This window comes from Oryctolagus cuniculus, chromosome 6 (assembly GCF_964237555.1).
Source record: "Oryctolagus cuniculus chromosome 6, mOryCun1.1, whole genome shotgun sequence".
NCBI lineage: Eukaryota > Metazoa > Chordata > Mammalia > Lagomorpha > Leporidae > Oryctolagus > Oryctolagus cuniculus.
The window spans coordinates 59,338,307-59,349,786 of record NC_091437.1 but is presented as its reverse complement, the minus strand read 5'-3'; the positions used below and the strand labels follow the sequence as shown (position 1 = coordinate 59,349,786).

The window sequence follows — 11,480 nt, the reverse complement described above, 5'->3', positions numbered from 1 at the left end:
TCAGCAGAGTGATGGCCAAGCATGGGCCCTGAAGCCAGGCAGCCCAGCTCTAGTCTCTGCCCACAACTGCTGGAGCTTTTGCAAGCTGCGTCGCCTCTCTGGGCGTCAGCGTCCTCATCTGCACGGCGGGGCCGATCGCAGCTCCTAGGAATCAATTCCAGCACATGGGAAAGCGTACGCACCTGCTCCTTGACTTACGATGAGGCAACGTTGTGCTAAAGCCATTGTATACTGGGAAAACCATATGATGAAAATGCATAGAATCCACCTCAGCTTCCGAACGTTGTAGCTTAGCCTCGCCTCCTTTAGCCATGCCCTCACACTTAGCTTAGCCTACAGTTAGCAAAAGCATCCGACACAGAGCGTGTCTGATAATACAACATTGCATCTCTCATGCAATCTATTGAATACTGCACTACGGTTGTGTGGCTGTGCTTTCTCATCATCAGAAAGTTGAAAAATTACAGATCGAGTATATCTGTATAAATCCTACAATTCCATTTCTTCCCTCTTTTCTTTCTTTCTAATTTTTTTTAATTTATTTACTTAAAAGGCAGAATTACACAGATAGGGAGAGACAGAGAGATCTTCTACCTGCTGGTCACTCACCAGATAGCTGCAAAGGCCAGGGCCGGGCCAGGCTGAAGTCAGGAACCAGAAGCTTCCTCTGGGCCTCCACATGTGGGTGCAGGGGCTCAAGTACTTGGGCCATCTCCCACTGGTTTCCCAGGCACATTAACAGGGAGCTGGATCGAAGATGGAACAGCTGGGACTTGAACTGGCATCCATTGGGATGCCGGCATTGCAGGTGATGGCTTAACTTGCCATTCCACCCTTTATCATTCCATTTTTTTTTTTTTTTGACAGGCAGGAGTGGACAGTGAGAGAGAGAGACAGAGAGAAAGGTCTTCCTTTGCCGTTGGTTCACCCTCCAATGGCCACCACGGCCGGCGCGCTGTGGCCGACGCACCGCGCTGATCCGATGGCAGGAGCCAGGTGCTTCTCCTGGTCTCCCATGGGGTGCAGGGCCCAAGCACTTGGGCCATCCTCCACTGCCTTCCCGGGCCACAGCAGAGAGCTGGCCTGGAAGAGGGGCAACCGGGACAAAATCCGGCGCCCCGACCGGGACTAGAACCGCTGCAAGGCGGAGGATTAGCCTGTTGAGCCACGGTGCCTGCATCATTCCATTTCAAAAAGTCCATTGTGAGCTTCTTCTCCCTTGGATTGTGAGAGGTAAGTATACAAGAGAAACTCGAAGGAGAGTTCATTTTTTCAGGGCTGCAAGCCAAAGAAAAGGGACTTTTTCAATAAGGAAGGTATCAGAGTTGACAGCTATGGCCTCTGAGTGGGACTCAGAGAGGGAAAGCGACTTGTTCAAAATCACACAGCCAGCAAGCAGCAGGAGGAGGATTTGAACTCGGAGCTGTCTGATGTCACAGCTCATGTCCCTGATCTCAATGCCATGTGGCCAGTCCTGGTGGTCATGGAAAGATCTGGGGCCTGGCCCTGCCTTGAAAGTGGAGATATGAGTCACCACCATCCCCAGGGGTGGCTGGAGAGTGAGAGGAGCCCAGCTATGGGGTGGAATCTTCCACCAGATGCCGAGGCGCCGCTGCCAGCCCTGCTCAGCCTCTTTCATGCTGAGGAAAGGGAGGGAGAGCGAGGAGGAGGCAGGGTCGCCAGCCAGCGGAGCGCAGCCTGCACCGGCGCCCGGCCTGCTGGGTGACGTCAGCTCACACATCTGGTCTCTGGAATGCTGAGGCCCCAGCCGAGAGGCCCACGTTTCTGCCTCTCCTGGCGGCAGGTTCTTCCTCTTAAAATAACCCCAGCTGCTCGGTCAAGGTCTCCAGCCCTCCCAGGCCAGCCCAGGCGGTGACGTGGGCAGTGGGCCTTCAGTGCCCACCGATGAAGGCCGGGGCTCTGTGACAAGCATCCCGAGAAGCCAGGTTTCGAGGGCAGAGGCTCCGGGATGAGTTCCTGGCTCTGCGGCCCGGGCCAGTGCCCTGGTTTCCATGTCTGTATAACGAGGCTCACACATTCCTCCTTGGCAGGGTCTGGAGAAGGGAGAGCGTGAGGGATGCCTGGCACCTGGGGATGTCCACGCTGCTGTCTGCCTGCCTGCCTGGGTCACTGAGCCCATGAGTGGCATCTCCAGCAGCGCTAGCACGCGTTCATTGCTCACGGGTCTCTGCAGAGGCCTTGCGCTTGACCTTGCTCCTTTCGTTCCAGTTTCCACTTTGTTCCAAGGAGAATGGGTCCCATCTGGCCTCCTCCAGGTGCCGAGCTGAGGGTGTGGAGTCAGGAGAAGTTCACCCTCTAGGCCCATGTGGGTGCCCACAGACACGCCCCTCCGCACGGCCGATGCCTGCCGTGGTTCTAGCCGGGAAAGTTTGGGACTGGCCAGTGTGACTTCATGCGATGGGTGATTCATTTCGGTCCTAAAGGGAACAAAAGCCCAGGTCTTCCCAGGGCCCTCTGCTCTGGCCGGCCCCGTCCCTGGGTCGGGAGTTGAGTCACCCTCCTCCTTACAGGGCTCCTGTTTTCACTTGGCCGGGGCCTCCACAGCACCTCGCAGCAGCTTCCTCTTATCTTTGCTCTTGGGGGAAGAAAGGTGAGCCTAGCAAGGGAGGGCTGCGAGGAGGAAGTGGGTCAGCCTCGCTGGCGGCCGGCCCCCGGGAGGGAGCATCCGAGGTCGGAGCCGCATCCCTCTGCACAACCTTTTCCCTGCCTTGCTGAAGGCGGGGCCTGCAGCCTGCAGTCCAAATTCCTTACCCAAAAGTGGAAAAACAACCTACCCTCCACGATCTGCTGGGATTTCAGAAAGGAGCCTTGATAATATAATTTGCCCGGGGGATGAGTCAACCGTTCCCTGCTTGGATAAACCATCTGACCTCAATTTCCGCGTTGGCCAAGTGGAGACCATCGTATGGAGCTGGGGAACTGTCACAGGCAGGGGTGGGCTTTGGTATCTCTTGGGACACCTGCAGCCTATATCCCGGTGCCTCTGGATTCCAGTCCTCCCTCTGCTTCTGATTCAACTTCCTGCTGAAGTGTGTCCCGGGAGGCAGAAGGTGATGGTTCAGGTACTTGAGTCCCTGCCTCCCATGTGGGAGACTCAGATGGAGCTCTGGCTTCCTGGCTGTTGTGGGCATTTGAGGGACTGAACCAGCAGATACAAGATCTTTGTCTGTCTGTCTCTCTGCCTTACACAGGCAGCAAAGAAGATGCTGAGAGTGAGGCGCGGAGCCCACTCTCCCAGCGGGATAGGTTCCCAGCCTGAGTTTCAGTGAGGAAAAAGTCACCGGGGAGGTGAGTGCTTGTCTGTGGGCTAGTCCTTGTCCCTGAATGAGAGCTCTGCTTAGCTGGAAGTTAGACCTCATGGCGATGGCTGGAGCCCCATCAACCTGGAGCCCTGCTGGAGGCCCCGAGTAACTGCAGAGGGCTTCCCAGTGGTGAGTGAGGGCCACAGAGCCCAAGCACCTCTGTTTGAGTAGCCAGGGTGCAGGGTGCCAGGAGACAAAGGGCAGAGGCAGAATATCCTCCGGGCCATCATCTCCAACACTGTGACAGGGCTGAGTCACTTCCCCCAGGCCGCAGTTTTTTGTTTGTTTTAATCAGTAAAACAGAGACAATAATTCGTACCTTAGTGATTACAAGCCTGGCTCTGGGGCTCTCCCCAGCCACTGACCAGCAGCATGAGGTCACTCTGTCACTGGCTTCTGGTTTGCTCACCTTTATGGCAAGGATGAGCATCACACCTGCCCGGCAGGTGGCTGAGGATCCACTGGTGGACAGTGGATTTGTGGTATTCATAACTGACAGTTATGGAACGAGTCACTGGGCTTAGTCTCTAGCATATAGCAGGTGTTCAATAAATGCTAGCTATTGTGAGGGTGGTAATACAATTAGGATGGTTATCCAACACAGAAACAGAATCCCAGAGTCTCATCAAAGGGACAATGGAGATCAGAGCCTTATTTTAGACCATTGCCTGTGTTACCACGGGAGGTGTGGAGGTCCACTGGCAGCCACAGGCTAAAGACAGAGCTTGGTGGGTGTGTGGGAAGGTACATTTGGCTTAGGGGTTAAGACACCCTTGGGATGCCCATGTCCCACATTGGAGTACCTGTTTTTTTTTTTTGTTTTTTTTTTGTTTTTTTTTTTTGACAGGCAGAGTGGACAGTGAGAGAGAGAGACAGAGAGAAAGGTCTTCCTTTGCCTTTGGTATACCCTCCAATGGCTGCCGCTGCCGGCGCACTGCGGCCGGCGCACCGCGCTGATCCGATGACAGGAGCCAGGTACTTATCCTGGTCTCTCATGGGGTTCAGGGCCCAAGCACTTGGGCCATCCTCCACTGCACTCCCTGGCCACAGCAGAGAGCTGGCCTGGAAGAGAGGCAACCGGGACAGAATCCGGCGCCCCGACCCGGACTAGAACCCGGTGTGCCGGCGCTGCATGGCAGAGGATTAGCCTATTGAGCCGTGGCACCGGCGGAGTACCTGGGTTTGATACCTGGTTCTGGCTCCCAACTCCAGCTTCCTGCTAATGCAGATCCTGGGAGGCAGCAGTGATGGTTCAGGTATTTGGGTACCTGTCACCCATATGGGAGACCTGGACTGAACTGGCTCCTGGCTTCTGCCCCTGTATGGCCTAGGGCTATTGTGGGTACTTGGGGAGTGAACCAGTGGATGGGAGTGTTCTCTCACACGCATTCTCTCTCTCTCTCTCTCTCTCTCTCTCTCTCTCTCTCAAATAAATCAATGTTTTTAAAAAGGCAGAACCAAGATCAAAGTTCTGATTTCCCCACACAGGGCACTTGGCTGACCCTACTTTGCCCAGTAGACTGGGCCGTTTAGAGTGGGGATACTCACAGGCCTCCATTTCTCCCTAGGAAATGCCATGGGACCAACCTGGACCACATTGAAGGAGCTTCAGGCTGGGTGGAATCATCCAGAAAGATCTGGAAGGAATTTGCAGCCACAGGTAAATGCCAGTGCCTTTTAGAAAGCTCTGGCTCGGTGAGTCAAGTGCCAACTTTGCCGTGGTTTCCTGTTGCATAGCCCCATGGGGCTCAAAGGGTGCTAGCCTTGGGCCTAGCACTAGTGGGGTCTCATCTGCTCAGTAGGAACGTCTAAGCCCTACCACACGCCGGGGCATGAGCAAGCTGGGGGACTCCCAGGGAGTAAGGTCAGCCTTGGTGCTCTGATCACTGGGTATGTGGCTTTGTTTGAGCTGAAACCAACCTGTCCACGGTCTGTCCTCACCTGGGCACTGGAAGTTGGCAGAGTGACCCCAGCCAGAGTGATCACCCAGGTGAGACTTGTGGGCCCTGCTAGGCACATTAGCCAGCCCCTGCCCCATGGAAATCGTGAGGCCAGGAGTGGGATCCGCGCTCTGCCAAGGCACTCCCATCACCCACCCTGTTTGACAGCCGCTCCAAGGAAGCAGAAATGAAGCTCTCAAGGGTTCCCTGGTGTCTGATGTCCCTCCCTTGAGCCCTGGGGCACCTGCCCTTTGGGAAGGAAGGGTTCAGCAGTTTGCTGGCACACAGAGGACACCTCCAGAAGACTGCAAGCAAATGGAAGCACACAGACAAGCTTGTCCCGGCCACAGGACAGAGGCTGGACAGTCTTGAGGAGGCCGGAGGCCCGGGCAGGGTGGGGTGGTTTCCAACTTCAGCCCAGCATGGCTCAGCCCATGCAAGAAGCCACGATTCTGCTTGGGGCCACGTCCACCAAGATTCTTCCTCCTGGCCTTCCCAGGTAAGGCCTGTGGCTGAGGCCTGCATGAAGAAAGCTCTGGGTGCCCTGTGCCATTCAGGTGCCCTGAGGAAGACCGTGGGGCCTGCCTCTGCCCTTCCTGCGGGGACCCCGGTCATGGTCATGGTCATGGTCATGTAGCCTCCTGACACTGAGCAGCAGCATTCTTGCCTGCGAGTGGGGGAAATGATGGCACCGCTTTCCCGCGGGAAGATGGGTTTTCATGGCTTGCCCCTGGCCTGCAGCAGGTGTCCTGGCAATGCCAGCCCCTGCACTTCCAGGCAGGGGCACCGAGTAGGGACCCTGCTGCGATTTTAGGGCTGGGGTGCGGATTTGCTGTGCTCTCCCAAGCTTTGGCTTTCCTGGGGCTCATATTTAGGCTGCAGGCATTCCCTGGGCTGGGTCTAGTGTAGGCAGGGTCCTGGGGGACAGTGGGGGGCTGGGGGAGGGGCTGAGCATCAGGACCATGGGCATTCCTGCAGTTCAGAGGCCACACTGTGTGGCCTAGGACCAGCACCAGAAACCCTGGGCCTGGCCTTGGTGTTGCCAGCAGCGGCACAAGGCTCACAGCAGAGCGTGGCCCTCACAGAGCACCACGTGTGGCCTTTGTGCTAGATAGCTAGATAACACGGCCCCTGGTGAGCTCTGTGCATGCTGCCTGGAGTTTTCTCTGAAACACCCAGAGGCGGAGCCTGGTGGCTGTGTCAGGGTGAGGTCACAGGGTGACTCACCTCCATGACCCTGACCCGCTCCCCCTCCCATCCCCTGCCTCATCTCCAGTAACCCCCTGCGTCTCAGGTACCAGACCCACTGCGGGGTCCAGCCTGCCAGGCCCGGGAGGGGCCCAGGGACTTTTGGAGGGGGATTTGAGGGTTTAGCTCCTAGCCCAGCAGCTTGGCCCCTGTGGGCTTCAGCTCCCCGACAAGGCCCCTGCTCAGGTCTTTCCTCCCCCTGGCTATTTCTGGCTGTTTCGTGTCCCTTGAATAGGTAGAGAAGGGAAGTGAAAGAGGCTCGAGGTGTGGGTTGTGAACAGCTGGCAGAATCGTTTTCATTATTCTTATTGTAAACAGTGGCGCGGGCATGAAGTAGCACAATGCCAAGGCCGAAGAAGCAGCATGTCCCCAGCTCCTTACCCTCCAGAAAGACCCCTTGTGTGTGGGGGGGAGTGTGGGTGGGGGTGGGCTGGGAGCTCCAGCGTGTTCTGTGTGGTTCCGGGGTACACACACACACATGCACAGACACACACACACACACACACCATCTTAAAAACAGGAGGGAAGTCACATTGTGTTCTTCAATCATTCGAAGACTGTACGTTGAGCACCTACTATGTGGCCTCCTCGGCCTCCTCTTTTTCCCTCAGTAGCACCTGCTGAGCATGAAGGCTAATCCTCCATGGCAGGTTTTTCAGCCCTGGCTGTGCACTGGGGCCTGGGGGAAGGTTTGAAAAGGTCCCATGATCAGGCCTTGCCCAGGTGAGCTGCATCAGAGCCGTGGGAGTGGGTCACAAATGCAGGATTCATTGAGGGTCCCAGGTGTGGAGCTGGGGTGCGAGCTCTTCTTGGGGGCTCCTGGTAGCAGGGAGTAGGGGCTGGGCCCTTCCATGTGCTATGCGGGGTGGAAGCATGGTTAACTCTCATGGTGCCACCTCTGGGAAAATAGGGCCAAGAGCGGGGTGGGGTGCCAAGCCAGGATGGGGCAGTGGGGGGTGGGGTGGGGGCGGAGCTTGAGGTTTCTCCTCTGATCATCAAAGAAAGCTGTCAAGGAGGGACTAGTAGGGACCAGTGCGGGGCCAGGGAGGGTTATGTGCTCTCCAGCAGGTGGGGCCAGGAGTGGCCCCTCCGTTCATCCACACAGCTTGCCCGTGCATTGGCATGTGTCTGTGTGTCTGTGGGTGGGCCTGGATGTGCGCATGAACCTGTCTCTGTGTTTGTATCTGCCTGTGTCTATTTCTGCGGCTGCGACGGTGTGTGTCTGTGTCCTTCTGTGTCTGTGTGTGCGGCTGTGGTAGTGTCCCTAGCGTCTGGGCTGCTGTGCCCTGTGACGAGTGAGAATCAGCAAACACCGGCACGTAAGAACACAGACTCCCAACCCCACCTCACTGGTGACTCACAGAAGGTGTCACTGCCCCTCCCCCAGCCCCAGGCAAGGAAGAGATTCAGAGGCCAAGGGTGTGGGAGTTGGGGGTGGGTGGCAGGGTCACCAGTTTCTCACCTGCCCTATACTGTCAGCACCCTGTCTGCTAGGAGCAGACCACCTGCCCTGGGCTATCCCCAGAGGTCAGGGGCTTGCCTAGCCCGGCACCCCCGGGGCATGAGACAAATGGGGGAGGGGGGGGCCTGGAGCAAGGACTTTACCTCTCTGAGGCCACAGATGTGTGAGATAAGACAGTGACAGGGACTCTCACTGCGCAGTAGGAGCAGGGCTTGCTGTGTGTCCCCATTCCGAGGACTTGGCACTGAGGACCCATCCCTCCCTCACACTCTCAAAGTGAGGCCTGTGACGCTGGCACCATGGGCACCACCCTCTGCTTGCTCTGCCCACATCCTCGGGGCCCCTGCCTCACTGGGAGGAGAAGCCCAGCCCTCCCCCCACCCCTTCCTTGCTGCCACCTCCTCCCGCTCTCCCCTCCCCCATTCTCGACATACTTTACCACGCAGATGCAGCCGATTCACAGCCAAGGCGTTTGTCCACCTGTGTTCTCTCTCCTTGCTTTCTGTTCCCTGCCAGCCTCTTTGGAGAAGGCATTCACATTCACCCACTTCACCCACACCGACCTGGGCCCCTCTTCATTTCCCCCGCACTCTCTTCTGTACAGGAGCCAACCATGGGGCGTTAGATAGGCTGTATTTTCCAGGTTCCGTCTTTTTTTTTTTTATTTTTTTTTATTATTATTCTCACGCGAATGTACGTCTCCATCAGAAACCACACCAATGCAATAAAACTCTGAAGTGGCTCCAGCGTCCTACCTCTGCCGGCTGTGAATTCCTTGTCATGCCCACTCGTTAACTGAACAGCCCAGGTGGAGCTCCAGAGCCCTGGACTTTGTTCTGGGATTCTGGGAATAAAGACTCTTTGTCCTCAAGAAACTGACAGTGAATGTAAACCAACCCTGGTCCCACCTGGATTTTGTGTGGCACAGGTGCTGCGATTGTATGAGGTGTGGCCTGTGCTCTGAGGCCAAAGCAGGCCACCTCTCCCTGTCACAGGCCACAAGGGCCTCCAGGGTCAGGTGTAAACAAAGCCTCCAGCTGAACCTTGAACTCTCACCCACTGCAGCTCCCTGAGCAGAGCTTGTGCAGAGCACCCTGCGCGGAGCCTCAAGCCGCAGGAAAAACCGTGGTGGTACAATCACACCCACCACTCCCAGGAAGAACGATTTGTGTTTCTCACCCCCCTTTCATTTTTCTGTATGCTCCCAGTCTGAATCTTCATGCTTTATCTGTGTGGCCTTTAATCCCCGAATCCAACCTATAGACCTCAAAGTGAGTGGACAGGTGCATGATCAGTGCCTGCCTCCTGTTTACTGCCGACCTCAGCACTAATTGAGTCCTGCTCGCTCAACCCCATTCAGTCCACCACAGGGAACAGCTGAAAACCAACAGCAGAGACAGGAGGTCATCCCAGATTCAGAGAGGTCCGTCTTGGTGAGTAAACCAATGTTCCTTCTGATAGTAAAGCATAGTATTGAGTTGTAACAAAAAGTTGAACTTCTCTGAGATCAAGTACCATTGATATTGGAAATATTCTCAAATATTCAGTATTAGTGAACAGAATAAATAAAACACTACATTACAATAAAAATGGAGTTTTTTTTTTTTTTTTTTTTTTTTTTGACAGGCAGAGTGGACAGTGAGAGAGAGAGACAGAGAGAAAGGTCTTCCTTTGCCGTTGGTACACCCTCCAATGGCCGCCGCACTGATCCGATGGCAGGAGCCAGGTGCTTCTCCTGGTCTCCCATGGGGTGCAGGGTCCAAGCACTTGGGCCATCCTCCACTGCACTCCCTGGCCACAGCAGAGAGCTGGCCTGGAAGAGGGGCAACCGGGACAGAATCCGGCGCCCCGACCGGGACTAGAACCCGGTGTGCTGGCGCCGCAAGGCGGAGGATTAGCCTAGTGAGCCGCAGCGCCGGCCAAAATGGAGCCTTTAAACATAGATGTATTGGGGGCTGGTGTTCATTAATCAATGGCTATGTGGGCTGTTTCCAGGATGGGGCTATTATGCATAAAGCTGCTATGAACACTGAGTCAGGTGTCTTTGCTGTGTTTTCACTCTCTTAGGTGGATAGCGAGGTGTGGACTTGTGAGGCCATAGAGTAATTTTATATTTAACTTTTTGAGGAACCTCAAACTTTTGCAAAGAGACTTCACCATTTTGTATTCGCACCTGCATTGTGTGAGGCTTCCATCTGTCTACGTCCTAGCCAGTATTTGTCATTGTCTGTCTTTTTTGGACACAGTCATCCGGTGGGCAGGAAGCAGTAACCCACTGTGGTTTTCATCTGAATTTCCCTGATGTACATCTGTTCGTGTGCTTGTTGGCTGTTGATGTATCTTCTTTGGAGAAATAGCCACGGGTATCCTTTGTTCATTTTCTTGGATTGGGTTGTTTACTGCATTGTAGATGTTCTTTACAAACATGAATGCTAATTCTTTGTCAAACTTGCAAACAGTTTCTGCTAATCTATTTCTTACCTTCTCATTTTCTTGTTTTAGTTTTTTAAAGATTTATTTATTTATTCGAAAGTCAGAGTTACACAGAGAGAAGAGGCAGAGAGATAGAGAGAGAAAGAGAGAGAGAGAGAGAGAGAGGTCTTCCATCCGATGGTTCACTCCCCAACTGGCCACAACAGCTGGAGCTGTACCAATCCGAAGCCAGGAGCCAGGAGTTTTCTCCAGGTCTTCCCACACGGGTGCAGGGGCCCAAGGACTTGGGCCATCTTCTACTGCTTTCCCAGCCATAGTGGCTTTACTCGTGTGCCACAGTGCTGGCCCCATTTTCTCATTTTCTTAATGGTGGCTTCCCCCAACCCCAGCTCTATTGAGATCTGATTGATAAATAAATTTGTATAAATACAATGTTTAAAAAGTGATGATGTGATATACACATATATTGTGAAATCACAAAGTAGTTAACACATCTACCTACTGGTGGCTTTTAAATGTAGAAGTTTTTCTTTTTGATGTATTTTTATTTGATTAATTTATTCTTTTATCAAACCATACTATTGGTGTTCCATCTAAGAAATCTTTGCTTAGCCCAAGCCTTTGAAAATTTTTCCCCATGTATTTTTCTTAAGGTTTTATTGCTTTGGCTCTCACATTTAAGTCAATGCTCCATTTTGAGTTGATTTTTGCATATGGGTGAGATAGGGCCCAAGTTGTTCTTTTTGCCTGTGGGTTAATAGTCATTCCAGTTATTAATAGTCATTCCATTGACTATAGTTAATAGTTATTCCAGTACTGTTCAACAGACCGTCCTTTTTCCCAGGGAGCTGTCTTGGCAGCTTTTTCAAAGACCCATTGACCATGAATGTGCGGTTTATTCCTGGACTCTTAAGTTTGTTCCACTGCTGTCTCTGTGTCAGCCCCATGCCGGGACCACACTGTCTTGACAACTGTAGCTTTATAGTGAGTTTGAAAACAGGGAGCAAAGATCCAAACACTTTGTTATTTTTCAAAAATTTATTTGGAGGTTATTCTAGATATTTTTAATTTCCA

At 53.8% G+C, this 11,480-nt stretch overlaps 1 long non-coding RNA gene across 1 annotated transcript; it reads left to right on the top strand.

Annotated features, from left to right (window-relative positions):
• The first annotated feature begins 1,224 nt into the window (after nucleotides 1–1,224).
• Nucleotides 1,225–9,588, top strand: LOC138850215 (uncharacterized). Its single transcript, XR_011389901.1, has 3 exons — nucleotides 1,225–3,083; nucleotides 3,213–3,309; nucleotides 4,892–9,588. It is a non-coding gene; the product is annotated as an uncharacterized lncRNA (long non-coding RNA).
• Nucleotides 9,589–11,480: the final 1,892 nt, after the last annotated feature.